This window comes from Anser anser (genome assembly GCF_964211835.1).
Source record: "Anser anser genome assembly, chromosome: 2".
Taxonomy (NCBI): domain Eukaryota; kingdom Metazoa; phylum Chordata; class Aves; order Anseriformes; family Anatidae; genus Anser; species Anser anser.
In genome coordinates this window covers 76,654,092-76,680,398 of record NC_139721.1, presented here as the reverse complement: position 1 = coordinate 76,680,398, position 26,307 = coordinate 76,654,092, and the positions used below count along the sequence as shown (strand labels likewise).

The window sequence follows — 26,307 nt, the reverse complement described above, 5'->3', positions numbered from 1 at the left end:
CCCGTTTGCACCTCTCTCTCCAAAGACCCATAATAAGCTTTCCCAAGCGCGACCGCATCCCCAGCGATCTGGCAGGAGTTTGTGGGAATCTGTCAACCATTTTGCTTCTGCTTTGTTGCCATCTTTGGCATCTCCTCCTGCCGAGGCCTCTCCTGCCGCCAGTGCAGGCCTGTAGGGGTGGGCGTGAAGGGTCCTACAGGGGCAGCTGCTTCTGGGCTGAGGGCCAAGGGCAGGATGGAGGGGAGAGGCAGGTGGCCCTCGCCTTGTAGCCTTGCCTGTTGGTGCTGCAAGTGCTCATGAAGGTGTGGGTATGAGCGATGGGGGGTGATGGGGAGTGCTGCTGGCTCAGTGTGCCGTTCGTTGAGGGACAGTCTAGGTGATATAATTCAGTTGTATTTTATGAATCTATGATATGATTGTATGATTTATGATTCATGCGTACTTTATGAACCTACAATACGGCTCTATGATTTAATAGAAAAGATTCATAGCTGCTTGTGGCGAACTCCGCCAAGTTTAAAAGCAGCAGCAAGCGCCCAGAACACGGTGCTTCACACTGTGGGGACCGCCAAGGCAAGCCGCCCCGCTTGTGGTGAACTCAGCTCCAGGCTGCGCCGTCTCGAGGTCCTACAGCGGCCGGGCGACTTTTGCCCGGAGGTGGCAGGCGGCGCAAGGGGCACGGCGCCATTACGGGGCACGCCGCCATCATGGGGCGCGGGGCTGCCCGCAGAGGGGCGCCGGGCGGGAACGGGCGGTGGGCGGGGCGAGGCGGGGTGATGAGACGTTGCCTGCACGGCGCGGCGGGGGCACGCGCGCTGTTGCCATGGCGACCTTTGTGCCTGGCTGCGCTCGGCCCAGCCGGCTGGGCGGGCGGGCGGCTCGCTGCTCCTGCTCCTGCTCCTGCCCCGGGGATGTCCGGCAGCGCTCCCCGCCGTGCCCTCGCCGCGGTTCCGAGGTGGTGGCGGCGGGCGGGCGGCGCCGTGCCCTGAGGGGTTGAAGCCGCTGCGGGCGGGCGGGCGGCGCAGGTAAGGGGCCGGGGGCGGCGGCGGTTGCGGGGCGGAGGGGCGCGGGGCGTCCATTTTGGAGCCGGCTGGGTGGCGGCCGTGCCGCGCTCCTCCTGCCTGTCCTGGCCGGGGACTCTGGCTTGTTGCAGCCTGCCTCGGGTGAAGAGTGGAGCGAAGGAGGCGTTCCGCCGAGATAAGGCATCTAACGGGCTGATCTCTCTTGCCCCGAGGTGTCTCTTCCAAGTAGCGCGTTTTGGGCGCGCGGACCTGTTGCTGTGCGCTTTTACCCTAGAAAAGCTGCTCCATAAACAGAGTTGTATCCAGAAGATTGATATCTTCTTCTTCTTTCTTGTCAGAGTATCATATTGAGTAAGTGAGAGTGGGATTTGCGTCCCTCGTAATTCTGTGTAACTTCAAAGTCCTCAGTAAGCTTTCCAGGTAGACTTAAGCGTAGATGGCTCGGCTAACTTGAAACTCGTTACAGAAGATTAGCGAAAACGATGCGTGGTTACGACCTGCTCAACTCACCTGGTGCTGCTGAAGTCCCAGGGAAATGGGAGTGACTGCTCAAGGAGCTAACTAAATTAGTTTCATGCGCAAGTGAGTTGCGTGAAGCAGTCCGAGCACGGACTGTGTTCTGGCACGGGTCTGCGTACAGATCTGCGTGTAAAGTAACAGGTTATTTACTGGCCTCATCTTTTGGCCGAATTCAAGAGAAATATCTGAAAAGCTTGAGAGAAAAACAAATCCCCCTGTGTCTAGTACTTGCTACAGAAAAAGTGTACAGAGCGATAGATTGGTTCTAGGTATTGACTCGAGATACTGCAGAAGTACGTTGTTGTGGATTAATACTGTTTATTAGGGGAGAGTGGTTTTCGGCTTAAATGAAAAAGCGTGTACCCTCCAAAAGCTCATAATGAATCAAACATACATCTTTCAGGGAATTCTCTTTTGATATTGCCCCATAGGGGTTAGATGTTGTTAGAAACAAAAAGCTTTCTAGATTAAACCAGCCTTATTGCTCAGTCTTAAGGTAAGGACTGGTTTCTGCTCTCTCTCTCTCCCCACCCTGCCTTCCCCCCCCCCCCCCTTTTTTTTTTTTTGCATATTCTGGAGTGTTCAGCATGAAAACTCTTGCTTTGAATGTTCTGACCCCTAATAAACCAACGAAACTATTTTAATCACCTCAAGATGAGGAAATAATTTTATCTCAAAAAAGTTTGGTGAAACTAAATCAGCATTTGACAGTCATTCAGTAGCTTAAATGCTTTGCCCAGTTGTTCCAAGCTTGTTCCTAGTTCTGGTTGCACGCAGCTTTTTGTTAGTGGCTTCTGAAGCTAAACATGAGAAGCGTCCTGTTTTCCTCTCCCTTCCTCCGAAACGCAAGGTGTGGAGACCCCGGTCTGGTGGGATGTGGGGTGGGCACTGAGGCGAACCAGGACCGGTTAATGAGGAACTTTGCAGTGCGTGCTGACAGCAGTGATGGACCTGACATTGCCTTAGGGCTTGGTTTCAGACTCCTTTTCTAAAATCCCCTGAGTCAGGCGGAGAAATCCAAATTCGGTGAAGTCCCTAATCGAGTGCGCTCTGTGGAACCCAGTGCAGCTGATAAATATTTCAAGAAGCTGAAAGTTAGTGATACATTTTAAATGCATTGCTAAGCTGAGAGACTTCATGGTCCTTTGCATGCACATTTGCATTATTCATTTGTGCTTTGCAGGTAGATAATGGGCCAAATTTATCTTTAGTATTACTCCACCAATTTCTGAGTAACTGTACTAATTCAACCGTATGTATATCTTGATTTTTTTTGTAAGTTCAAGGCAAAGTTGGAATTACTTCAGTGATTTTTATTATACAGGTGGAAGTTGTTTATGTAGAAACTAATAACGTATCAGTAGCTTAGGCATTCCTTCATTAAAATAGTCATAAGCAGAAGGTATAATTTCTTTTTTTTCCATAAAAAGAAGAAGGGAAAAAAAAAAACAAACAAAGTCATGTTCAGTCTTCTAGTTGCTGCTTTAGGCTTTTATTTGCTGGACCCAAAGATAACTGACAGAGATGTGACAAAACTGCTGTGTGCCTGTAGGAAAAAATCATCCTAATAACCTACTAAATAGAAGGTCTTGACACGCTTTTTTTGTAGTGATACTTTTTTTACAGTAGAGACTTTTTCCTTATTTTACGTAGCTTTTCATACAGTGGGTCCATGATACACTTGCTACGTTTGTGTGTGTGCATGCATGTATGTAAATATGTGTATAAGCTGAATGCATATCAGTATCTTAAATATATTAGGGACTTCTCTCTCTTAGGCAGAAGTAACAGAAAACGGCAAGCCTTGATCTAACACAAGATGTAACATGCCGCTATCGGGTTGGATGTTCGGATGGGGGAGTAAATAGTGCATCTGATGGACACTGCTAGCCCTACATTTAAATCTGGTATATGAAATTGGTCATTCTTTTATTGGGGTTTTCTTGATTTTTTAAAAAACTTTTTTTTTTTTAATTAGAGATCAGTGCTGTAGGAAATAATTGGGAACATTTTAATGAGAAACTTCAAATTTGAGATCCAAAGAGGTCCTTTCAGAAGAGTGCTAGCAGCAGTTCACGCTGTTACGAATAGTTTCCTCCAGAGGTCTCGACCTCTGGCGTGAAGCTCTCAATGTGGCCATTCCATTAATTTGCCTTTGAAAAAGCTTGCCTGATACTTAGGGCGGGCACCTCATTTTCTCAGCCTTGAACATGTGCCCTGTGTGGCTGCAGAGCTGTGAATCTGTCTCAGTCCATGTCAAATGCTACCGAACTAGGTTTTTTCAGGATCTGGAAGAAAAAGCCCTGGGAAACACAGCTGGCTGCCAGTCAGGGTAGGGCTCTCCCTGCACGCCCTGCGCCTCACCCTCTAGTTACGGTGCGTGACCGTGCTGCTCGGCTCAGGGCCTTGGTTGTACAGCAGAGGAGTGGAGCGGGACAGATCAAAACTTGGGAGTGGATAGGAAAAAAACATAAAGTACAGTTAGTATAGTGCCTGAAAATTATTAATGTTGTGTAAAACTTGTGCTTTGACCAATGCTAAAAGTTTTTCTTCTCGGTGGATTGAAATATCCTGAAGCTGAACAACTTCCACAGCTGTAGAAGTTGTTGGAGAAGCTAACAGTTTGGATGCTTCTCCCTGCTGGGCTAAGAAAGGCTGTAAGAGAATGAAATGAGCGTTCAATGACAGCCTCTGCTGAAACTTCAGGCAGTGAAACAGATAATATTTGAAACTGTGAGATATAACATTAGGTCCTTTGATGATCAGCTGGCACTCAGGAAGATGTCACTGTGTGTTGTCTTGCTGTGACCTTCATTTTGCTGATAGTGATGAATAGTGATGATAGTGATGAATTGATTTTTCTCTTCATTAAAAGAAGGCTTGCATTGTTTAAATAGTATCATCAGTGAGTGTGTGTGGCGTGTGCTAAGATAATTTGATCATGTAATAAAGATTTATATTGACTATAACCATTCTCCTAGGGTTGTACAAGTGTTGTCTAAGGATATTTGTGGTGGAGTGGTAGCAAATAGTTCATTTGGGAACTGAAGGCAGATGTCTTTGCTTTCTAGTACATAGTTTGCTTTCTAGCTGTATACTGTGGTGAGAGAAAAGTAGGCTGCTTTTCCAGCCCGCAATGTGGCCCAGCAAACTGCACAGGAAACAAAAGCATCCTCATTCCAGCCTTGGTTGTGCAGGTGCTCATCTCTTACTTGTGAAACCACTGCATCTTCATGTGTTTCAGTTTCCTTGTGGTATTTCTAAGGTAAAACACGGTTGAGTTAGCCTCTGTCTATTGCTCCCCTCACTCTTGTTTTTGAGTGAATTTATTGGTAAAGTTTCAACATTAATAGGCAGTTCCATCTTGATTTCTTACCTCAGCTGACCTGGTTCAGTGCTGAGTTCACTTTTCAATGTGTACAACTTCAACTTTTCTCAAGTTTTCTCAAGTTTCAGAGTTTACAAGTGTGCTGAAGGGATATGCCAAAATCTAACACGTTCTCTTGCATAGATATGAAAATTCATCCATCATCAATAATATCAGGGCTACTTTTGGCTAAAATGTAGATAGCAACATAAAAGTGAAGAGTCTGTGTTACATACGTTTTTGTTTTGTTTTGTTTTTTACTGTTATTTTAGTGGCCCATCTTTAGATGGGCCAATATTTTATCACTGGGCCCAGTGATAGCATGAACCTTGTAATGTTTTTCTTTTGGACTGTTAAAGCTGTTTGTTCTCACATGTTGGTCAATAAGCAATGAAACTTATAACTTGGAAAACTTCAAATTCTTCTGCAAGAGATGATAAATTGTCAATTAGTACAGAAAAATAAAAAGATCTGCTAGCAGAGATTTAAAAAAATTGCCTAAGTTTTTTCTTCTGTCCTTCAAGGTTGAAGTGTTATGCATCAGCACTGCTCTGGTTTCAGAGCAGCTTTCCTTTGGCTCCACAGCTGACTCATCTGGTTTGGATGCGCTAAAAAATTCAGTGGCCAAATTTCAGATGGAGTGTTGAGCATACAAATGGCTCAGTGTGAGTTTTTTGTGAGGAGCAAGTTCTCCTCCTCGTGCTCGGGCTGTGCTCCTTGTCTCCAGCTCTCACTGCCCAGTGACTTTTTTTTTGTCTCTCCCTAATTCTAGAAGCCATTATTTGTGCACAGCCAAATACTCCTAGGCTATGACAGTTTTTAGAAAACTTCCCACCTAACTGGTGCTCAGACTTACCCTGTGAGTCCTTCAGAAAAGCTTCTGTCAGTTTAGTCCCTGCCATTAGCCTGGGAGGGAACCGTCCCTTGGTTCTCATGTGAAATTCAGTGCCATCAAGCAGGAAACCTGTGGCTGCTGGGTTAAAGAATATATTTTTGATTTGTTTCCAGTACTTTCCCTTTCCTAACCAAATCAGTGACTTGCAATAAAAGCCAGAACAAGTTCTCAGATGGTTTTGAAAAAAGATAATGAGATCTATTGAAGTTAGTGCAGCTTAACTGACCTAGAGAAGGTAGGTCTGTGCTGGGTTGCTGTATGGTATACTTCCAGCTGTGGAAGAGACTTAACTGAGCTTTCAGGAGTCATAGGTGGTCTTGTGTAACGTTGTTTCAGCAAATGCACAACTGCTTTAAGTGACTTTGGGCATACTGAATGAAATCACATATTGGCATAACCTGTGGAGGAGGAAACATCACCTGCTTTATCTACATAAATTGCTTGAAGCTGTTCACCTAGTAAGATGTGGTTAAAAGAACAAAAAACATATTTTGTACATAAACTGTGAAAAACATTTTAACTAACTCTTCAGTATCCTTATCAAGTTTGTTTCCTTCTAAACAGTCATGAGGTTAGATGTCACAGTAGAAAAGCATGGGCTCAATGTTTATTACGCTTCAAAGACTGACTTATTTTAATTCTTACAAAGCACAGATACCTAAAAAATCATTCCCAATAAGTGATATGGTGGTGCTAGGATTAGATTAATAGTTTGTTGGTTTTTTTCTTCCAAATGATTAATTGAACAAGCATATAGAAAATAATTTAGAGCAGTTTTATTCTAACTATTCGCATACTCATATGTAGTATAAAACATCTATTGAGTAGGTGTTGCATTAACCATATTTCCTTCTTCTGACTCAGTTTACTTTAAGCCTGGATTCTCTGGTGCAGTAAGGCTAGTAATTTTCATCAGAAGTAATACAGCTCCTGTAAAAGATGCTGTGCATTCACAATCAAAACATGAAATGTAGTGAAATTGTAGTTATAGGGGTAGGAAATTATTTTCAGTAACATAATGGAGTATATAGATTTTTCATTCATTTTTGTCATAGGGCTTCAACTCTGGATGTTTCTCACATCCATTTTTAGAGCAGATCAGAATGCACCTCCAGTATCTCATTACCACAGATAGCTGCATTTACTGATGTGCAGAGAATCCATGTTTTATTGTGGTGTTGGTTGTGTTTGTGTTTTTTTGTTGTTTTTTTTTTTTTGTTTAAGACCATTGTTCTAATATTATTTCCAAGGTGAAATAGCTATTATTTTGTTAGCTTTTCAGCTATTATTTTGCTATTGCTCTAGGTACCCTATGCAATTTATTCTAATAAATATTTAAATAAGGAAAACTTTCTCTTTTAAAGTGTACCCATAACAGGGCTTTTCAAATGCCACTGTCCCTCTTAAATAAAGTTCTGCAGTTGTTTAAAAGCACATGCATATTTATATGCTGTGCAGATTTACCTAAATATAAACAATATCAAAATGAGCTCTGCATTTAAATAAGAATTTTATCTGGAGCATGTATGTAATGCTGTGTTCATTCCACAAGTTGCCTTTGAAGAATAACATTTCACAAAACACTGTTCCTAACAGTTTTGTTCACAGTACCTTTTACTTTGACAGTGTGTTATGTTCACAGTGCTTAACGGTAATTTAAAATTACATCATTAATTTAATGTTAAATTATCATATGAGCCTGTGTAGTGTGTAATAAATATTGTAGGAGCCGAATGTCATATATTGTCACTAAGTTCTGGTATGTTTAGGACTTTAACTCAGGCATGCTTTCCTTTGTTCTGAGGAGCTCAGTGCTCACTTCCAGCTGGCTGACTAGGCCAGAAGTTAACTTGCTTTGTAGTCATAGCTCTGTACTGGACCTGAAGATAAGTCTAGACTTCGGGGAGGGAAAAGGAGGATAAACAATATGCAGATCCTTTAAAAGGTTCTCAGGGTCTGTTTTTTGTTCAGACTTCTAGCTCAGAGATCAATCCTTCCAACTCCAAGGGAAAAGCTGCTGCTCTTTAACAGCATGCTAACAGGAGATCGATGGTTGGAAGGAAGGAAGCAAGCAGCAAGACTTACAGATCCATCATCATGTGTTGAGTGAGACCCAAAGCACCTTTCCAGTGTTCTTGTATGCATTTGGATATTAGGTTCCACTAAAGTAGGATGGATCAAGAGATTGGGAAGGAGTTCTTCTGTGCACTCAAAGAGTACACTATCCAGAGGACTACCTGAAAACATTACCTGAAAGTTACAGGATTTCATTTCATGGATAAGCTGTTATAGCACCTTCCCCAGACTTGCATGTTTAGGACATCTTTGTTAGCCTGTTGTGTCAGGATCTTAAAATTTAGTCAGTTTCCCCATGTGTGGGTGATGACTTGCATACAAGCAACAGCACTGCTTCAGAGCCCATGCACTATGTTTGTGAATTTCTCCATTTGTAGAAAATGTCACCTGTACTGGTATTCCGGAAACACCAATAGACCACTGAGTATGCGATTATATATTTATACCCTTGGCATCAGAAATGACGTGATACATCTCAGCCTTTGAGGTGCAGTGGGAATCATGCTTGGTGATATTTGAGAGAAACAAACAGGCGGGATAATTTTGGCTACGGCTTCAGTTTGTCATCTACTTTCCTGCAGGTGCATGCTCTTAAGACATGAGTGCTAATGTTCCACAGGATAAGATGCTCACTGCTGGAATTAGCAGCCAAATCCCATATGCTTTGGACTGCGAACTATTGTTGTTGTATGTAAACAAGAAAGTCATCGAACAGCCACGTGTTTGTAGGTGGTGATTACCATCCAGCCCATGTTTAGGTTCAGAAATTCAGCACTGACAAGGAGACAGTCGCTTGTAATCACAACAGGTGACAGCAAGTAAGGCATATGTGTCCAATACACCGTATGAGCACTAACCTGTCATCAGGGCAGCTATCATAATTATATTGGGGTTGTTTTAGGTGTTCTCATATTTGAAGTATTTCCATGGTTGATGAGACCACCGAGGAAGTCTTGAGCAGCTGGAAGGGTGTCTCTTCTTCCAGAGTGCATGGTGGTCTTACTTGTACTGGATCTCCTGACTGTTAGAGTTGTCTTCTCTGGCTTATACAACTTTCAGAAACAGCATTTTCTTTGACATTACTGTCACTTTTTTTTTCTTTTTTTTTAAACTAGGAATAAAGCATGTCGCATTAGGAGTAACCAACTGTGTAAGTGATTCTGGCAGTGCTGCATCACTTCCTTTCCTCTGTTAGGCTTTTACTCATGTTCACTCCTGTCATCCTACCTTGTTATGAATGAGGCTTGCTAAGTTCCCGAAGGCTGCTCTGGCTTAGGGCTGTCCTTCTCTTACCTGATGTTATGTATTGAAGCATATGGTATGTTTTTCAATGGGAATTGCATGAGTTCATCTAAAAGCAGAAGTTGTTTTTTTATCTGAATTCTATGTTCTTTTTTAGTTGTTGACATGCTTAGAAATTGCACATATGGCTATAGTAAATTTGCTCCTAGGGATAAGCGAAGACTCGTTTGCTCATAAACAGAAATGCAAATGCAAATATTACCTGCTTTTTTTTTTTTTGAGCGCAGCTTTATTTTGTCTGTAAATACATACAGATTAAAGTGTTTCTTGTAGAGTATATTTTTGAATTTGCAAACCTTTTTTTCAAAGAAATTGAGATTTTTAAAACAAATTAATTCAGATATTGATTCCAACTATTAGTTACTGGGTTGCTAGAAATAAATTCAATACTTTGAATGCTCAAAATCTACGATATTGTTAGACTGCCAATATCCCTTTATTCCATTTCTTTCCTGTAGCATGTTCAGAACTTGGGGCTACTGCATTGCTTCAGCTTGGAAAGTCTGGCAGCAGTGATTATTACTTTTTCCTATTCTTTTAGTTTTCAGCATCAGCATTATACTGCCCCAGAATGGAAATGAGCATGGATAAATGTAGAGGCAAGGTGTCCAGACACTCGTTTCTGAAAATAACCTCCTTTTGTTAGTAAGTAGTACAACAGGGATGGCTGTGGCCTGCATGCAAGATAAGGCAGCCAAACAAATAGCCTGGTTGGATATGACCTCCGAATAGACTCTGGATATATGTTTGGACAAACTCTGAATGGATTTGTTTTTAAATCTTTTGTCCTGCCAGGGACTCCTGTCCTTACTTTTACGTTTGTATGACAGGAAACACATTGGTCTGAGTTCTAATTAATACTGGCTGTTGAAAAACAGAAATGCTATCCATAAAATCAGTGCAACTTGTATTGGGACACAGGCATGTTCCCCAAGCTGTTGCACAACCTGCTTGTGTAACTTTCCTTCCTTTAAACTTTTATTTTTAATGTTTCTGGAAAGCTTAACCAAATGGCTTTGTTTTTTATTAGTTTGAAGAAATCAGCTGCAATTTTGAGATGGCACAGGGACTTCATGTTTTCTCATTGATTTTTTTTCTAAATGACAGAGTAAGTTTATTTAAGAAAAAGTGCTGTTCCCTTTAAAAATTAATACATCTCAGAAGGCAATTTGGAAAAAATGAAATCTGTAGTCTGTGAAGGGAATGAAAGTGCATCTGCATCTGCTGTGATCTTTACAGGAACTTTCGGGCACTAGGTTGACCTCCTTTCCAATGGGAGCTCAGTCGCTATTGATGGTCAGCACCACCCCTACTGTTTCCAGATGCCTTTCTGTCATGACATAAAAATACTGCTACGTGTTAGGGAATTACTGTTCATTACATATTTTTGTTATCATCTCATGCTGGTCCCTGAGGAAATTCTGAAGCACGCCCGAGTGGGAACATATAGCTGTGAAGAGCACTGACTTTTACTCTTTATTTATATATATTTTTTGTGAAGTTGAAAATTGATTTCAAAAGATCGGTTTGGCCTAGTTTACTAAAACATCTGCTGAATTCATGAACAGCTTGTCTGAGCTCAACAGCAGGAGAAGCTGTAGTCGATCAGTTCTGCCCTCTTCAGCAGGTGTAATTTCAGTTGATGGAAATTGCAATACATGGTTTCAGGGGACGTGTGGATAATGTGTCCAGATGACAGCAGCATCAACAGAGTACAGAAAAAAAACATGGGCAGATGTTTGGGATATTCTGTCTACATGGATACATGTGCTTAAATTCACTCTAATGGAGTTTATCTACTGTCACGTTGTGGTTCGCTCTGTTACGGAGAAGGATTTTATGGCAGGCTGCTAATCTTACAAAACAGTCCACCTCTAGCAGCAGCCATGTAGTGAGTGTACTGTCTCAGTTGCAGATTTTTTAAATTTTTATTATTATTTTGGCTTTCTTAATTTTATCTTTCTTTCCAAACTTATTTAAGCATTAGGCTTGCTTTATGGTTTTGGTATCTAGAAGGCTATTGTTGTGGTGAGAAAATGAGGCTGGACACTTTGTACCTTTACAGAGAGAGAGAGAAGATAAATTACTCACTTTTCGAACCTCATCCTTGGGGGGGAAAAGAAAAGCCTGAAAGCCTTTAGGTTTATTTAACTGAATTATTTTTGCCTTTGTTCGGTTTTCTATTGTGTGTGTGAACCAGAAATGTAGTCAATTCTGAAATGAACAAAATAAAACTTTGGCCAAACCCAATTGGTACAATATTAGAATACTTAATTATTTTTCATAAATTCCTTAGATCATTAAGTTATTAATCATTGTTCTTCAGGCCTGTTTAAGTATAAATAAAACTGGTGGTGAATCTAGCTGTACTGCAATCAAAAGGTTGTCAGTCTGCAGGTATGAGTAGGTTATCGTGTGTCTTCCAGGCCCTTCTCTCTCCATTCCCACTACCAGAACTATTAAAATTATAAGTCATTGTGGCTTGCAAATTTAAATGCAGGTTTTTTTGTAAGGTTAATTCAAAATTGTATCAAACTGTATTTTTTTTTTAAAGCTGATGTGAGCATTTAAAGGGGTTTTTATCTGTTGTTCCTTTAATGCAGCATGAAATTAACATCTGAATCACACAGCAAAACTTCAGTAAATAAGATTCAGTATTTATTAGGAGACCTCGTTATTGTACATACACAGTAATATTTTTAAAGTGTTTTTTTTCTTCTTTCTAAACTGTTCAAAACGTCTCCTGCTGGTTTTCGACAAAAGCATTTTGTGTTCATGTTTGTAATTAGATCATTTACATATGGTGGTTGTCATTTAAAAATTGGCACTTTGAGTAGTTACAGTGTCTTGGTATCTGATTATCTAAAGCTTTCCCAACTCTAAATAATTGAATTTATATTTCAGGACACATAGTTCTTGTCCTTCTAACCCAGTGATACTTCTCCCATGACTGCTTCTCAAGTTTCTTTCACTGTATGTAATTTTGTAGTCCCCATCATATTGGGAGTCAAATTATGGAGTGTTTTTCTAGGTAAAATGTTGTGAATTATCTTGACTTAAGTCCTGTATTCAGAGCAATGGATACTCAATTGCTACAGAGATTCTTGCCATCCTCTTTTCCTGAGAAACATAGTGATGAGAATGGTAGAAAATGTGCCCAGAGTAGTAACGTACATAAAACTGCTTGTAAACTCAATAGCAGGTAAACTAAAGCATGTTTTCCTGGATTGAGAGATGCTCTGCAAGTTCAGCAAATGAAATTAAAACTCTGTTTAAAAATAAATAACCGGTACCCACTTCAACAGCCTCCAGGAGGCTTCTTCCCCAGGTTCTGATAATAATGAGGTTGCCAAACTCCATAATAGAAATAGGGTTAGTTTTTCGTAGTTCCTCTTGGATGTAGAGACTGCCTTTTATGCTTCTGGGATGAGTGATTCTGAGGGCTCTGTACTACTTCCCTGTGTTGAGCACGAACTGGAAGGAGAGAGGAGCTGTTCTACTGTATGGGGATATGAAGCTGCTTAAAGGGAGGGGATCTGATTTATAAGAGTCAGATTTTTCAAAATCCTTGAAGTAGTGTTACACTTGTGGAGGGTTTTGCTCCTAGGGGGGAAAAAAAAAAGATAAAGTAGCTGGAGACACTTTATTTTCCAATGTAGCTGTCAAATGCATCCTGAAACACTGTTGCAAAGGGGTATCTGCCCACTTTTTTGAATGTATTCAAGGGAGGGAAGGCTGTATTGCTTTCTCCCTTTCTCTCTCTTTCTGACATTGCTGTGCAATGGGCATGAGCCAGAGAAGTGTCTCTCTCAGTCAATGCAGCCTCTTGTTTGAGGAAATGAAGTAGAGTGGAGTAAGTACAGTCAGTGCATCCCATTAAATTATTTCTTTCATTCTAATGCCAGTGACTTTGCTTTTGGAAACCATATAGACTTTGCCAGCCATGTAATAAGAAAAATCAGTCTTTACTGAATAAAAATCAAGCTTAGGAGTGGGAAACCAACACAATAATAATAATACAAGTTTTGGTAGAGATGAAATTTGGCTTAAAACTGTGACTTCAGTGCACTAAATATTTAGGCTTCCTTTTTATGCCAAAGACTAAATCACTTCATAAATTCCCAGCACTTGCTAAGTAATCAGTCTGATTTCACATTTTCCTCCTCAAGTGGTTGCATAATCAGAAATATGCAAGGAATAGACAACAGAGCAGACCCAGAAAATTAAGCAGTCTTTCTTCTATTCTTATAGTTTAGCATTGCAAATGTCACTAGTACTTGTGTATTCTGGACTGCAGAGACTCCTCTGGAAAGGCTAGTCAACGTTTTCTGCTCCTGAGATGATATTTCCCTTAGTAACCTTGGTAGGTCTTGTTGCAAACAGGGTTGCACCATTTAATCCCAGGCACCCGGACATGCTGGTGGCTAACCAGTTGGAAAGCAGCTTTGCAGAAAAGGACCAGAAGGTCCTGGTGGGTGCCAGGTTGAACAGGAGCCAGCAGTGTGCCCTTGCAACAAGAGGCCGGTGGCCTCCAGGGCTGCATTAGGGGGAGTGTTGCCAGCAGGCCGAGGGAGGTGATTCGTCCCTTCTGCTGCAGCTGTGTTGGGGCCACAGGGCTCCCTCTGAACATCAGAACGCATTTCTGTCCTTTGCGGGTGACTGGCATAGGTTATTCAGACAGGTGATGGAGTCTACCTCCACCTTGGAGGTCTTCAGAAGCCATCTTGGTGTGGTCCTGGGCTGCCTGCTGTAGGTGGCCCTCTCTGGGCATGGGACTTGGACCAGATGACCATCAGAGGTCCCTTCCAACCTCAACCCTTCTGCGATGCTGCAGAGATATCTATCGTGCGTGATTAGGGCCTAGTGTGGTGCTGAGATACACTGCCTTGTGGTGTGCGAGCAGGTGGCTTGACTGGTGTTTGCAACTGGCCAGAGTAATCTCGTGTCCTCGATAGGCTGTGCAAGTGTACTTTGCCATTCCAGGTTGACAGCTTAAGCTAGCCAAGATCATTCAGAAATGTCAAGCTTCATCTGTACGCGTGAAATAAGAGCGAGGTCCCAGGCGCGGCCTCGGTTCGTGGCAGGAGCGGTTTTCCTCGCGCTGCCATGGAGACGGTGCCTGCGGTCGCGGCAGAGGGAGCGTGTGGCATTCAGGCGCTGCCAGGTCTAGGGAGCAGGGAGCGTGCGTTTCGCTGAGCCCCCGTTCCCACCGCAGTCAGGGGAGGCAGATTTAAGATGGGAGGTGACGGAGAGAAGAGAAACCATAGCTTGGGAACTGTGGCTGGAAATCAGTTCTTATACCCCCACACCCCTTCCTGCCATTGTATTAGCTTGAGGTGCTGAGTTTAAAATTCAGTGTGGTCTGGCTTGTTTCGTTGTTTTTTGTTGTTGTTGTTTTGTTTTGTTTTCTACTTTGCCTTTCTTCAGCAACTCTGATACCAAAAACCAGTCTGTTCTGAAAAGGGAGCATGAATGCCTATCTTCTTGCTCTGCACTCATGGCCTGGGGCTGTAATGATATGCATTATATGTGCCTGGTCTTGCACAGAATAGTTGGAGATAACGACGTTGACAGAATAAGGCTTCTACATTCATCATGCAGGGTTAGATCCAGTTTTGATTGTTGTCTTTGCTGTAATAATGAGTTAAATTTCAGGTGACTTCAACAGCAATGTCAATGAAATACCCTGATTGCAGTTATGGAACAAGTTGATTCATTGATTTGAATTCTTTTCTTCCTATTTTGATGATCAATACCAATGATTCCTATGGCGCTCTTGTTTTGTAATTGTACTGTAGCTATAAATCTGGTACCTCTGCTGTAACGAACATCCCTGTAGAGATGCTTCTGTCCATTTTCATCTACTGATGTTTCAGTGGCTGATGACTAGTGTTAGAACCAAGAGTCTGTAATCACTGTTGTTGTGAATGCAGCTTCATTATTTTAGTGACGACTGATACTTCTGGAATCTGAAGTATCTGAATTTTTGTCTGATCTCCCAGAATCATAGCCACAGATCCACTACAGTGCATCAAATTCATGTGTTCCATTTTCCATGGAATGAATACTGCAAGGCTTTTGTTTGGCTGTTCATTAAAAATATTTTGTGTTATACTGGAGGAATGGTCCAGATTCCGAGTCTGGATGTTTTGTGGATGAATATGTATATATGCGTGTATATATATATATATGTGATTGATTATGTTTTCTGGTTTCTGTTTTGTGGCAATAAATGTATGTTTCACTAATGAGAACAGCTGTCCATGGTCAGACAATTTGACTTTGCCAATGACCATATGCGGAAGGAAGAGTAAGAAGAGGGAAAGAATACATGATACTGCAATGTAATAATAAAAACCTGCCTGTTTTCATATTTTGACAACCCAGTAAATTCATTGTGTGTTTAGTAAACATCAATAAACATGTCTTTTAGGTGAAGAACCAGCTTCTTTCACCTGTTTCCAAGTCTGCCTCTTATTCATTTGATATGCCCTACTTTCTGGTTTGGAAGAGCTAATGAACATGCCATATAGGGTTTTGTAGACCTCGGTCATATCCTCCCTAAGCTGTTTCTTTTCCAGATGGAAGCACCACATCTCTGTTTTTCCTGGCAGAAAATCCATTTCATACCTTTAATTATCATTGCAGCCCTTCTCTCTATCTTTTCAGTTCTGCCACGTCATTTCTGACATGAAAAGAGCAGAACTTCAGAGCTTTCTAGATTCTAGCACACTTGTTCAGTGGCATAACATTCTGGTAGTAAAGCTGGTGATCAAATGGTGGTGACATGACACTGCTGACCGTAGGGCTGTTCCTACAATGACGGAGGCATTGACCCAGCCAGAGCTCCTGAGCGGGGGGATGCAGACGCTTGGATAAGTGACAGCAGGGAGAGCCTGCTGCTCTTCACTGGGCTGGGGTCAGGACAGGGGCTTCGCCTCTGGGGCACGTGCCCTGATGGACCTTGGAGCTGGCAGGTGTAGGAACTGCAGGCAGTGCAGGTAAGTTATGTTTCAGTAGGGTGACTGAGCAGGAAATAAAGAAGACTTCAGCAGCAACGTACCAGGGGCAGTATCTGAGGCCTCTGTGCAGAAAGCAGAAGATCAGAAGCAAACTTAAATACGGAAAGAATAGCAGAACAAGGCACCCTGGAAGCTTGAGACCTGTGGCAGCAAGACAGCAGCTCCCCTCTCATTTAACAAAAAATCAGCCGAAGAACAGATGCAGAGTTTTGGCAATAGAATGGAAGGATGAATACATTCCTCTGGAAGAGACAATAGTGAGTATCATCAGCAGGAGAGTCCTTTCTGTGGGAAACTGGTGTGCATCTGGTGACTTGACACACAGTCACGGGATGTCGGCTGCTTCCATCAAGAATCCTAACAAGACTCATCAAGCCCAAAGACTTAATGCCCTTGCATGTGGGCACCAGTAATATTGTGAAGTGTGACCTGGAAAAAGTTAAGCAAGATTGCAGAGACCTTGAGGTTGAAGTCAAGGAGACAGGTTCTCGGATTTTTGTACTCAGTTTTGCCAGGGAAGGGTGCAGGCAGAAGTGGGCTTATCATTTAGGTCAACATCTACCTGTGTGGCTGGTGTCATTGACAGTATTTCAGCTTCCATAATCAAGTGACACTCTCCTAAGATTGTGAGCTACGGTGGGGAGAAGAGATCCACTTATCAAACAGGTGCAAGGACATCTTTTCCAATTCTCTCTAACAATGAATTGGACTTGAAGCTAGGGTTAAAGAACTGGAGACAAGCAAGGCCAGAGGGGACAATATGAAAGCACGTATGGAGCAGAGTGAGAGGGGAGGCTACGACACTCTCCTTGGAGGCAAGGAGCAGATGGGACATCATCTCAAGTGCCTGTGCACCAGTCTTCACACTCTGGAGAACAAAACAGAAGAAATGGAGTTCCTTGTAGGGTCAGAGTTACAATGTCATTGGAATTACAGGAACACAGTGGGAAAGTTTAAGTGTCTGGAGTCCTGATTTTCTTCTACAGCTGCTTCTTGAAGCACAAGAGCAGGTCTAACCTCTTATGAAGGAAAAGGAGCAAGCATAAAAAGAAATTAGCTGGAAAAAAGTGAGCTACAGAGAGCTCAAATGGAGAAAGAAGCACTAGAGCAGTGCAAAATGGAGCAGACTCCCAAAAAGAGGAATATAGAAATACTGCTTCGATGTGCAGAGGTGCAATTAGGAAGGCAAAAGCTCAGCTGAAGCTCAAATTGGCAAGAGATAACAAGAATAGTGTACAAGTTCCCGCAGGTATGTTAGTTGGAAGCAGATGTACAAGAAAGATGTGGGCCTGATGATGAATAGGGCCAGCAGGTTGGTTAAAAATGGCACAGACACGGCTGAGGTACTTGGCCTTCTTTACAAGTAATGCCAGGCCCCACAACTCAGTTAAGAAGCAATGACAAATAGCCATACAGAGACAGTAGAGAAGGGTCAAGTGAGGAACCATCTGTACAAACCAGACAAGTACAACTTTGTGGGACATGGGAAGATGTATCTGAGGGTGCTGAGATAGTTGGCTGATATCATCACAAAAGCAATCCTTAACATCTTTGAAGGATCATGGAATTCAGGGGAAATCCCATATATATGGAAAACAAAAAAATATTATACCTCTCTACAAAAAGGCCAGAGAGGAAGATCCAGGAAACCACAGACCTAGTCAGCATTATGTTTCTAGGTAAAATAATGCAACTCATGGAAGCCATATCGAGGCAGTTGAAGGGCCTGTGAAGAGCATGTGAAGTTAAGATTGTTTTTGCTCCTTGAGGATCACCTTCTGTAACTTCATCTCCCATTTTGTATCCTGTATTTTCAGACTGTGAAAAGATCCTTCTAAAACTTTATGTAATCAACCTTACTGTCATACGTGCTTCTGTATCATTGGCAAACATGGTCGCCCTCTTGTTCCCTCCTTGTTTCACGTCAGTTGTATGTGTATTAATCAATGTTGAAAGAGAACTTCATTGGTGGACACATTCATCTGTGAGAGTTTACCCTTTATTACTGCCCTTCATCTCCTGCTTAAGAAAGTACTTTGCCATACAGAAGCCATTTGGATAAGTAGTTCATGTTTATCACGGTGTCTGCTAATTCTGTTCCATGCAACAGGCCCTACTTATTTGCCTGGTACAAATCAAATCTTCCCGGAAACTGGCACCAAATTCAGTGTCTTTCAGTTCTCAGGTACTGCCTCAGTTTTAAGCGATGCAAGTTTTTAGTTCTTTCAGAACCCCTGAGGAAATAAACTGGAAGATCAGATGGTACTGTTTATTTTGTCACTGTGTTTCATGAACCTATTCTGAAGTCACTTCAATTTCTGACAGATTCTGTCATAAGGCTCCCTCAGTGAGCCTTATTCCCTTACCATGGGAATTTCCCATGAATTAGCACAAACGTTTCTGAAGGAATCGCTTAGTTTCTCTTCAGTGAACCCTTTTGTATCCTGATCACCCAGTGGCCCTACAGAGTCCCCAGGCAGCTTTTTGCTCCTGATGCATTTGAAGGAGGATTTGCTGTTAGCTTTGATGCCTTTGGATATTTGCCACTCAAAACCATATTGTACTGTCTTGTGGTTTTATGTTTAATCTGTCAGTATTTATAGTCACTTAGGAAGAATATGATTTCAGCTTTCAGAAGGAGACTTTTTGTTTCCATTGACTTCCTTTGCCTTCCCGTTTCACTGTGCTAACTTCTTTTTGTTCTGTCTTAAGCTTTTCTTGACTCCTATGTTGGCCTTGCATGTGCTTCCAATATGGTGTTGTTAAGGATACCGTATCATGCTGCCTGTGAGGACTTAACTCTTAGCTAATGCTTGATTTTGTTGCTGTTATGTGTTTTCTCTCTTTATGTGCCTTATAACTGGTTGATTTTCTGGCTTTGGTGGGGAAGTTAGATCTGATCACACAATGATCACTGTTAAAGAACAACTCAGCTGCAAGGTTTCAAACCATCTTTTGTGCACTGAGACTGGCAAGAATTTGGTCTTTTCTTGTGGGCATCCTGAGCACTCCCTATGCTGGGATCCAAAATTCCGTCTCTGTTCCATGTCTTGCTGTCACCCTTCTGGTGGACTGTACAAACCATAGAGATAGTAGAAGACTCCCAGAACTATTAATTTTGTACCCTCCTTTCCTCTCTAACCTCTTTGAAAATGTCTCTGTGTTACTAGACAGCCAGTACTGCAGATTCCGTACTGTGTTTTTGTAATGTCAACCCATACAAGTTATTTTCATTCAGTTAGATAGAGAAAGACCTTAGAATCAAATTAAATAAATTATCTTTGTCCATACTACAAGTGTTATCCTGAACTGTGTGTTCCTTACCTTCTTGTTTTCAAACAGGTAATTTTTAGACTGTAATTTCATTATGAAAACCTTTTTACTTTGTTCAAATGATGAGCCTATTCATACCACATTAAGATCATAATGTTACCTTTTTAAAACTAACATTTTCATTACTAATTGCGTTTCTCTTTCATAAGAAACAATATGAATCTGTTGGGAATTACCTTAATGCATGGTATTTCTGCAGGGTAGCCAGAAAAGGAATGAATTGTCTAATTATTGTACTAGTTCTCATCTTTTTATATTTTTAATGGCAGAAGTAATGAAAGAGGAAAAATTCCGAAGCGTATTTTGGACTATCAAATTTAACTGCTACTGCCACAGAATCATCTGTGAGAGAAAATGAGCAAATCTTGAGGGCTGGCAGTCCTTAAGCTCAACTTTTTAGCCAGTGCTGTTTGAAAGACTCTCTCCTTTTTTCTTTACTACTTCAGAGTAGTAGAAATATGTAATTTATTTGACTAATCAATGTACTGTCTGCTAGAATACTAGACTTTTGTTGTTGTTTAAAAACATCATTAAAATCAGTTTCATTATAATTCTCTATTTGTTTGAAAGTCCAGCTACATTTAGTAAGTGTAGCAAACTGAGTCCTGCAAGTATGCAGAAAATCAAGCTTCTGTGTTATTAGCTGGAAGAAAAGAAGAGCAAAATCTTGTAGACATTAGGTTGCATACAGTAAGTTATTCTAAAAAATAACTAGCCTGTTTTGCTTTGTTATATAATTTCTGAATCTCTGACCAACATATTAATAACTAGTTCTTTAATAGCTACTCATGACAATATTCAGATCTACAATCCTGATTAATTCAAACATTCAATGATAATTGCAAATTACGCAGTCTGTTCTTGGATGTACTACACTGACAGTCTATGTATTGATTGAGAAATCAGTCTCGTACAAGACAAGTAAAAACAAGAGAGAAGATTGTTCGCCTGAATAATTTCTCCACTGGAAGCAGGAGAAGAGGAAGCGACCAGATATCTCTAATTCCTTAAGACTATTCTGGACAGGATTTATAATGCTTACTCTTCATCTGCGTGCAATGCCTAGGATGACATGTAACTTCAAAACTCTGGAAAGGAAGACTAGTAAGAGATGTATAAATGGAGAACTGGAGAACCCCATGAGTGAGATGCTGGAGAAGACTTTGAATTTATAAATGTTGACAGAAACATTGCATGCAAAGAGTTGTGTGGCTTTAGTATGCACATATGTGGGTGGGTTTACTGACACCTCTGTAGGTATCACTAGCATCTTGGCATAATGCACAGCAGACCATAGATCAGAGAAGAAAGAAAAGTGGAACCTGAGTGTGTTGTCAGAATCAAAGAGTGTTCTCTCAGTGCTTCGATGTCTACATCATTATTAGAAGTTTCACTTTATGAAACCACATTGTTTCACTTCCTTAGCTTTTTACATCTTTAAACCATACAAGTAATCTTTACATCATCATAAGCATCTTCCAGCTATAACAGGACAACGTTACTCTTTTCAGAACAGAAATACCCTACAGATATGTATCAAAAGATCAAGGTAAAAGGCATCAGTCCACAGTTCTGTCTGATGTACTAGATTTCCTGAACATGCAAAACTGGGCTCCAAAAACTGCCACCATAAAAGGATTTTTTAATACGTTATTATTTTCAACATAGATTTAGTAAATCTTTGACAGCTGAGGAGTAAACCAGGATTACAATTTCAGGCCAATTTAATACTGAAGAGTCAAGATCTGTTACTTAACTCCAGCCCTGTTTCTCTTGCTCTCCTTGGAGAATATCCAGTGTCTCAGAGGTTTTGTTTTGCTACCACCTTGAACTTTACAATTAATAAGCCCTAAAGCAAGTCAAAGTGAGTTAGAAAGTCAATTTATCTTACATCCTCTTTACATTGCTACTCCGAAAGGAGTAGTAGCCAACATATGAGATAAGAAAGCTCTTAGTAGTTCTAATCCTGTCCTAACACTCCAAGGCTTTTGCTTACATTTTGTTACTTTGGGGACTGAAGTAGTTTGCCTGAGAGGAAGTGGAATACCACAGCAATCATGGTGCATGATAAACCATTGTGCGTGTTGGCAAGGGATGCAAAAACTAGTGAGAAGGAAAAAAAAAACAAACGAGAGAGCTAAAAGATGGCAGCTGAATACAAAACAGGAGGAAAAATGGAATTAAAAAGGACTGGGTAATTGTAACAAAAACAAAAAAGAAAAAAAAAAAGATAATTTGAATAACTTTGGTGATTGTGCTGGAGAAGAAATAATGTAATTTTGCTAGGAACAGAAGTCCAGGCAATTGGGCAGTATGCCTTCAGAGAGCAAGGCTTGCCTGTAACTCAAAGAGGAACCAGGGCAGTGTGCCTGGAGAGCTGAAACATGCAACTGAATGTAATTGTGACATCATTTGTATCAGAATCCTAAAAATAGAAAATAAAATGGGGTCTGATTTCTGTAAAAGTTTTTAAAGGCATGAAAGGGATTTCTCTGAAGTAATCTTCCGTGAAAAGGAAGAAATTGTGTATATTTAAACATGATCATCTAAAATCGTTCTTGACTTCATAAATAATCCATACGAAAACCAGCCTAAATTGGGAATTGCCATGCTAGTCTCCTGTAGATAAGCATGTGATTGTAAAAGCTCTCGCGTAGGTGAGTGCACGAACTAGAGAAATGCAGATTCTGGCTGATAAAATGCTAGCACTTGTGTTAACTCAAATGTATCTTTATGTAAGCAAGATGATGATCAGAGTTTGGTAGTCACCGATCTGTTCTGGGCAGATCTCTTCTTCTAATCCATAATACAGATTGGCACATGTCTTCGAACAATAATTCCCAGAATTTGTCAGTTCTAGAATCCTGGGAAGTCTCGGTTAAAAGAGACCATTGGAGGTCTACGCCAAGCAGGACTGGCTTCAGTGTTGGATCAGATGTGCAGTTCAAAATCTACAAGAATGGAAATTTAAAGATTCCACAACTTGTCTAGGCAACCTCTTCCAGGGCTTAACCACCCGTGATGGTTTTTTGTCTTTTTGTTTTGCAAATTCTGACTGCATATAAGGCATTATTGCAACTTGTCACTGCTGTCTTTTATCTATTCATTTGCTGTGTACCTCTGACTAGAGTCTGGTGCTGTCTTCCCTATTGTCCCCTATTAAGTAGTAAAAGTCTGTAGTTAGATCCTCAGAGACCTTTTCTTCCCCAGCCTAAATCAATAAATAAATAAATCATTCAGCTTCTCCTTGTTTAATATGTTCAATCCTCTAACCGTCTTTGTGACCCTCTGAAGTTTTGTCTTTAAAATCTTGTGTTTCTTGTTCTTTTGGCCCCAAACCAGGGACTATACTCAAGATGCAGCTTCATGAGTACCAAACAGAGAGGGATAATTACTTCCCTATCCTGCTGCCAGTTCTCTTGGTAGCACAGCAAAGTATATTGTTGGCCATCATCACCACAGGAATGCATTGCTGACTTGCAACTTCTTGTCCACTAGACTTCCACATCCTTTTTGTGTAGATGCTGTCCTGATTATATGGGATTAGTCCAACCTTCATGCAGGACTTCTCATTTTTCTCTTCGGAATTTCATGATGTTCAGGACTTTCCATTTTTTCTTTCTTGAACTTCATGATGTTCCTGTTGGTCTATTTCTGCAGCTTCTCAAGGTTTGTCTGAATGGCAGTCCTGCCCTTCAGTGTATGAATTGCTTCCTCCAAATTGATGTCACCTGGAAACTTGAAGTTTCATACAGGTACATTCATAGCTATTAGCAAGACTTTTTTTTTTTTTTTTTTTAAATTTTGACTTTTTATGCCTCTGTTAAGATCCTGCGAAGTGTTTACTACGGAGTTTTTGGAATTTTCCACCACTCTGTTCATCTAATTGCCTTGTTCTGGGCAGTTACCCACACCCTAATTTTATTAAATGGAGAAGAATGAAATGCTTCAGTGGAAAAGAATAAGAACAGTACAAGTGAAAACACAGTCTAGTAACAGAGAAAGTAGAGAAGCTAGAATGACTGAATGGTACATTCTAAAGCCCAATTTTGAAGCTTCTGAACAACATTCAGTGTCAGATCGATAGGGGCATTGCCAGTGATGTTTTTAATCTTTCGTGAAACCATCAAGATTTTCTGTTTTCCTTCTAGATGTAGGGTGGGTTGTCAGGTCTCGTTCATGTCTGAATGCTGTTCCAGGACTTCCAACAAGTTAAACTTTTCTAGATTTTGCTGTTTTCCACAGGAAGTAGGTACCTTGCATACAGCTTCTCATGTGTTTCCAGTATGATATGTTAGGAAGGGCTTGTTGCCACCACAATGCTAAGTAATGGCTTAATTGGGAGTTTATAGATGTGCAGTGTATGGAAGTATGCATGATACCATAGGATGTGCATAGCAATATACACAGAGTGCTTGTGACATTGAGGTACAACTTTTCTTGTTAAATATATTAAGACAAAGTAGAGAGTGTTGTATATTTCCACATCCTATGTACCTTAGGAAGTTCTGTGTTTCCTAAGGTATTTCTATAAGAGACTTCAGTCCACAAGAGCATTTCTTTTGTGTAGCTGTAACCAAGCTTTCTCTATTCATCTCACCTGGGATTCCCAACCTTTCCTCAGTATTGTTATTTGTCTGTATTTGAAGATTTAAATGACTGTCAGTGCACCAATGTGGTTTTATGTAGCATGTTTACTGTCAAAAGTGAGACATTTTTTCTCTTTTAATGTTATGAAACCAAGATTCTTAGGAATTCAATAAATTCATAAGGCTGGTCAGCCTAAATTTAGATTCAATTATGTTTAAATTAATTTTTTTCAGCTGTTTTTTTTACCATCTCTGCTAATTTTTTTGTGCCTTTTGTTCAGCGTCAATACACATCTGTCTGTGAGAGGATTGAAGGATTACTTTTAAGATTGCAAAGGGCAGAGTAAGGCGAGATCAGCTCTAGGTATCAGCCACATTTCTTTGGAGCTGTTTTACTGCTCCTGACATGCAAATGAGTCAGTACAAGCCACTCAGCAGATACAAATGAGAAACTTTCAGTCAGTCCTGTTCATTTTTCTAGACCACTGCTAGACAAGTGGTTTGTCTCAAGTCTTATTTACTGCTTGATGCTTTAGTGGCTGTAGAGAGTAGATGGAATAGAAGTCCCATACTGAAAAAGGAAACCTGCTCACTTGCCCTCTATAGACTAAATAATATTTTTTTCCCCAAAAAATGTTGATAGTGGACAACTACAACTTTTAAATACAAATTGTTTCATGCCCTGGCAGATAGGTACTCTTTTTAGCACTTCAGTACAATTTGGTGAAGTTGTCGTGAAGTTCCTCCTTTTCCTTGGCTGCTCTCTTGAGTGATTTCTCTGGATTACTCTCATGATGATGTCTAATCTTTCTGTTGGCTTCACACTCCCACACTTTCTCTGTTGCTAAGGACTGTCAGACTGGTCACTTCAGCTTTGCATTGTCTTTGCATGTGCACTTTGCATTGGCATCATTGGCCTTTGCAGTCTTATGAGGCTGCATTTGATGTGGCATTACTTAGATCAGTGTTGATGTTGCATTGTAGGTCCCGCAGTTCTTCATTCTGCGATTGTCTTGACAACAGATTTGCATGATCAGCGGGTAGGAATTTGTTTTTAAATTTGATGTTCAAATTAGCTTGATTCCGATAAATAATAGAAGGTTGTGATGATAACACAACACGGCATGAACTGGTGAAAATGATTGTAAACAGAACAAGTAAGACAAATGATGGAGTCAGGTTCAGTGGTTATTTTTATGAAATGTAAGCAAACACTGTTTCTAGTTTCTGTCTTCTTGCACTGTGACAGCTGCTTGAAATCTAAGCATATGGATTTATTCAAATATTAGTCACTCTTAACTGCTTCTCATACAAAGAGGAGGAAGCTTATTAATTTCTTTTTTCTGACAGATTCTTGATAAAAAGGAATAGCAGATTCTCCCTACTATTATTTGAGTCCTTTTCTTCTTTCACTCCTGAGGCAACCCTGTGGACCTGCATGTTGGACATCACATGAGGGAATACCTAACACAATTTTTTGTTATATTGAATGTTGAAAATAGGGGGATGGGGATAGTTGTGTGGATCTGCCCCCTCACACATCCTCATTCCCCCCACCTTCATCTCCTTCCTTCCCTTGGTAACTTCTGATGTCACCTGAGAGGAGACAATGAAGTAAGAAATAGCAGCCATTGAAGCAAGCTAGTAATGAAGTTACTGATTACCTGTTCCAGCCACTTTCATGCTCTAGGAACCCAAGGTTATTTTTTTCCATAAGTGATCCAGCACCTCTCTGCTTCCTGTTTAAGAAGGGTTGTACACACAACTGTCCTTTTCCATTCATCTCTGCAGGGCAGGACTTAAATATTATGGACAGTAAAAACAGAAAACATGGATTTATACATCTCAAGAAGAGAAGTATTCCCTCAATAAGGGACTAATTGTTTGGAGAAAAAGCCTGCCTAAACCTGTAATTTTAGGGAATTTGCTAGAATAGGAATTCGTATAGTGGGACTGAAGGAGATTAGTGGAGGATGAGTCATGAAGTATGCTAGGAAATGAGAGAGAGAGGGAATGCAGAAGAGAAGTGAAAGGAGTGAAAAAGAAAGATAAACGATGGTCATCAAATACAGAAAGGTGTGTTTTGAAGAACAGATTCATGAATAATTTGTCTTCAGAACATTTTTTTTTCTTGTGGCATAAAGGTTTTGGGAAGATACAGAAGTGTCTGGAAAGTAGTCAG

At 40.8% G+C, this 26,307-nt stretch overlaps 1 protein-coding gene across 10 annotated transcripts in view; it reads left to right on the top strand.

Annotated features, from left to right (window-relative positions):
• CTNND2 (catenin delta 2) overlaps positions 1-26,307 on the top strand; it is a 644,756-nt gene that overhangs the window by 221,806 nt on the left and 396,643 nt on the right. For 2 of the 10 annotated variants that reach the window (XM_083825792.1, XM_083825791.1), the window contains exon 1: positions 795-1,025. The exons of the other annotated variants lie outside the window; for them this stretch is intronic. The gene's annotated coding sequence lies outside the window, so the exon portion shown is untranslated. Of the gene's footprint in view, positions 1-794; positions 1,026-26,307 lie in introns of those variants that run through there. 10 annotated transcript variants of the gene reach the window in all.